The sequence below is a fragment of the Heterocephalus glaber genome, unplaced genomic scaffold, assembly GCF_053883595.1.
Source record: "Heterocephalus glaber isolate CG9 unplaced genomic scaffold, H.glaber_assembly_v1.0 deba00000738, whole genome shotgun sequence".
Classification (NCBI taxonomy): Eukaryota; Metazoa; Chordata; class Mammalia; order Rodentia; family Bathyergidae; genus Heterocephalus; species Heterocephalus glaber.
The window spans coordinates 2,534,096-2,539,069 of record NW_028258161.1 but is presented as its reverse complement, the minus strand read 5'-3'; positions in this window follow the sequence as shown (position 1 = coordinate 2,539,069).

Genomic DNA, 4,974 nt, shown 5'->3' with positions numbered 1-4,974 from the left:
CCACAGAGAGCCCAGGAAAATGGAGGGTTGTGTCCTGCTCTTACAAGGAAAGAAGCAGACAAGTGGGAGCAAAATGGCAGTCTGCCACATTCCTGAAACTTTCTTGACCACTCTGCTCTATCATGAGCTCTTCCTATAATATGTTATCTATACCGCTTAGACTTTTTTGCTCACTTATATAAAGTTTGGATATTATTCTTTCATTTAGGTGTACTATATTTTTATCTTCCTAGTAAACCAGAAAATAGGATCCAGGAATTATATTTCCCTTAAATCTTTTAGCACAGTGCTAAGAGTACCTTAGTTCTCCAATATAATTAACTAAAGAGTTGGTAGCATCTATATGATAAAATAATCAGCCACATCAATTTTCATGCAGTAGCTCTATGATTCCTGAAGTTTCACTTAAGAAGGGTTTATCTATTATTTTACATATATGAGAAGTGACCTCTTTTAAAGTTGGTTCAGAAAAGAGCAAGTTAAGGAAAGAAACAAAGAGTCTCATTTACTCATTCAACAAGTATTTGTTACAGAGATTATACAAACCATGGAATGATTTCTGATCACTGCAGAGAACAGATTCTGATATCAATTTTTAAAAAAGGTGTAGTGGGAAAGATATCAGGGATATATTATCCTATTCTTGCATAACATTGGTATGGAAAGTAAGCTTACATTTATCTGCTAAGCAGCAACATGATAGTATAGTTAGACACAATGTATTCAGATTCTGCATTTGGCAAAAAATTCTAGTCAATTATTACCAGCAGCTGTTAGGCAAAGGAGACAAGTCTGTGAGGAGATTAAGCCAAATGTTTTTCAGCCTCTAGCTGCTATGGGGTTTTCAGTTTTCTTTCTTTTCTTCTGCAAAGTGCATTAACACAAGAATAGAATTTGTTCATATAGTTCTGGAACTTGGTTCTTTATTATGCCATCTTGTAACGCAATCTGTGGCTGAATGTGACTCTGGCTGGCTTGTACGTTGGTGGTCTGATCTGTTCTGGGTGCCCTGTGGTGGCAACAAGTACACCTGTTTCCATGGGGATGAAGAGGGCTCTGGCAGCATCAATGAGGTTGCTGTTCTCTCGCATCTGTGACTTGCCCACTGACCTGGAATAGTGACAAAGATGAAACTGTCTTTTTTTTTCTGAGACAGGGTCTCTCTATTAGTTCAGGCTAGCCTTAAACTCACTATGTAGCCCAGGCTGGCCTTGAACTCGAGGCCAGCCTCTGGCCTCAGTCTCCTGAGTGCTGGGATTACAGGCATGCACCACCATGCCTGGCTAACACAGATGGTTTTATAGTCAGAAAGACTTGGGTTTGAATACTGACTACCTCACCACTTAGAAGTTGCATGACTTTAGGCAAATTAGTTTCCTATCTGCAAAGTGGGGGCAAAACCAATTTTACTATAAAGGGCCGCTGCAAGCCCCAAGTGAAAAATCTATATTTGCATCTATATCTGCTAATGATTACTGCCTTGCCATAATAGGCACCAAATAACGATTAATGTATGTCTTTCCCAGCCCCTTTACTTCTCATCTGAACTACTTTTTCTTTTCCAGTACTGGGGGTTGAACTCAGGACTTCGTGCTTGCTGGGCAGGCACAGTGCCACGGAGCTGCATGCCCGGCTCTTCCTCTCAACTCCTTTTGAGACAGGCGAAGCCAACTGACCCCAAATGTAGCTTTTGCAGTTACACCTTCAGACGCTGATGACATAGGATCAACTAGAAACAAACACCCTCTCCTCAATTCGTACTTACCAAAATGCTATCCTTCCTTTGAGATTCACCAAAAATACAGCTTTCTCTTTATCATAATTATTATATTTCTTAACATTTTATAGTCTTATTTTGCTCGGTATTTCAGGCAAGGGTATTTTTTTTTTTTGGTATTGGGGATTGAACTTGGGACCTTCAGCTTGCGAGACAGGTGCTGGAACCCCTGAGCTAAATCCCCGGCCCTAGGTAAGGGTATTTTGATTTCCTAAAGAGAGGATAAACTCCTTAAGATCCCACAGTCTGTCACGTACTTCAGTTGAGTCTCCCTAAAAATCTAGCACAGGGCTGGGCACATGAAGACTTAAACTATGTAGGGATTTGAACTACAGCAAAGGCCACTGGAACTTAAAAGTAATGCATGGAATGACTATTTGTCAGTGATTTAGGGCTTGGAAGATCACATCAAGAGTTCAGTTTAGTTAATGCTGCATCTGAATTACCCAATGCATTGGTGAATTTTTCAAGACCCTTGAAATGGTTTTTCATTGAAACATACCATGTTGATAAAAATTCTGTAAAGAATAAAATTCACTAAAAATATGCATAGAATAGTTTCAGCCCAGCCAGAAAATTTTTTTCTTCTGTAAAATGTTTTATTTAAAAAATTAGGTTAATTGTAGTTATTAAAAGACATTCAACCACCTCTGTATCCCCTTCTGAGAAAATTCATCCTGACTGAACTTAAATCTTGATTTTTCTATCCCTCTTTAGCCAGGGTCACCATTGCATCTGTGCTGGGGATATAGATGCTCCAAAGTGACTCAAAAGTGACAGAAGCCATTTCTCTTATTTACCAAAGCTAGGCATTTTAAAATTTATTAGCACATGTTTGCGGTATGTAATGTTTATGTTCTTTGTGGGAAGTTGGCACATGTACATAACACATCTCAATTTCTTTTCTCCATCCATTTTCTCTTCCCTCCTTCCCACGTCCATCCATCTCTCTCTTTCTTCTTTCTTTCTTTCTTTCTTTCTTTCTCTCTCTCTCTCTCTCTCTCTTTCTTTTTCTTTCTTTCCTTGGTACATGTTTGGAGTACATAGTGTTTTCATGCCTTGTGTGGAGTTGGTACATGTACATAACACATCTTTTAATTTTTTAAATATATCTTTGAATACATAATGAGTACATTTTTCATGGAGAGTTGCTGCAGGTACATAATATATCTTAATTCTATTTTTTCCCTTAGCCCTCCCAACCCTCCCTGCTCCTTCAAACTCTTGGTCTCCTTGGCATTTGCAAAAGGTCTAATTTAATTTTTTTCTTCTTCCGTTTAAAAAAATTTCTCTTTCATCCACTATTCCTTTCCTCTTTGTTTCCCTCCTCCCTCCATCTCTTCTTTTTGTTCCACTTTGAGAAAGACCTATCTGCCTACTTCCTATTACCTTTTCTTTTTCTGATTACTTATACTTTGGGTTTCTCATATAAGACAAAACATTTGATATTTACACTTTTATCTGATTTATCTTACTTAACATTATATTTTCCAGTTGCATCTCTTTTCCTACAAATGACACAAGTTTATCTTCCTTTATGGTAGAATAGTACACCATTGTGTGTAAATATATATATATTTTTTATTTTAAATTTAATTTTATTGGTACATTTTAGGTATACAATATAATGACATTCATCATTGGAAATTTGCACCTAATTTCTTTTAAATTTGCACATAATCTCTTGGTTCTTATTTTTTTCCCATTCCCCTGCCCTCCCTTCAACCCCTCCATCCCTCCCTATTTACAAAGACTTTGTTTCCATTTTTTCATTTTCTCATATTAATTCCATTCCCTTCTTTCCTTTCCCCAACCCCTCAAACTCCCCCTTCCCCTTTGCCCCTTTTCTTCCTATTTCACATTATCTCTTACACCTTTTACTTCTTATTACACTTTCAGTTTCTCACACCAGAAAAGCTATTTGGTATTTACACATGCATTCATCACTGTGGTATGATAGCTTTAACTATTTGGGAAGATATATAGATAAGAAAGGGCTGAGTCAAATGGAATTTCTAGTCTTAGTTTTATGAGGAATCTCCACACTGATTTCCCGAGTGGTTTACACTCTCACCAACAATGTAGCAGTGTTCATTTTTCCCACAGCCTCTCCAGCATTTGTTATTGGTTGATTTCTTGATCATAGCTGTTCTTTCAAGTGTGAGGTGGAATTTCAGTGTTGTTTCAATTTGCATTTCTCAAATAGCCAGTGATGTTGAATATTTTTTCATGTATATATTGGCCATTTGTACTTCTTCATCTCTGACATGTCTATTCATTTCAGATGCCCATTTTTTAATTGGGTCTTTAAATTTGGGGGTTAAAATTTTTGAGTTCTTTATATATTCTAGCTAGCAGTCTTTTGTCTGAGGAGTAGCTGGCAATTTTCTCCCTCATTCTATAAGTTGTCTTTTCTCTCTGCCAGCTTTTTTTTCTATGCAGAAGCCTTTTAATTTGATGTGATCCATTTGTTAATTCTTGACATTGTTTCTTGTGCAACTGGGGTTCTGTTCAGAAAGTCTTTGTCTATACCTATGTCTTAAATAGCTTTGCCTATTTTGTTTTCCAGCAGATAATATGTTTCTGTTTTAATATTTAGATTTTTGATCCATTTTGATTTTAGATTAATGAATGGTGAGAGGTGTGGAGCTAGGTTCAATCTTTGGCATATTGATAGCCAGTTTTCCAAGCACTATTTGGTAAACAGGCTATCTTTCCTCCAGCAAAAGTATTTGGCCCGTTTGTGAAAGAAAAGGTAGCCAAATGTGCCTGGGGTTGTTTCTGCGTCCTCTATTCTGTTCCGCTGATGCATAAGTCTGTTTTTTTGCCAATACCATGCTGTCTTTATCACTGTGGCTTTGTAGTGTAACTTAAAGTCTGGTATTGTGATGCCCCATCGTGTGCCCTTGTTGTCCAGAATTTCTTTCGCCATTCTAGGTCTCTTCTGGTTCCATATAAATTTTGGGATTGCTTTCTCTAGTTCTGTGAGGAATGCTGTTGGTATTTTGATTGGAATTGTTTTAAATCTCAATAATAATTTTGGAAGTGTGGCCATTTTGACTATATTGGTTCTGCCAATCTAGGAACAGAGGATGTGTGTCCATTTTCTGTTGTCTTCTTTGATCTCCTTTTTCAGAGTACTATAATTGTCATCATAGAGGTGCTTCACTTCCCTGCTTGGGTTAGTTCCTAAGTAT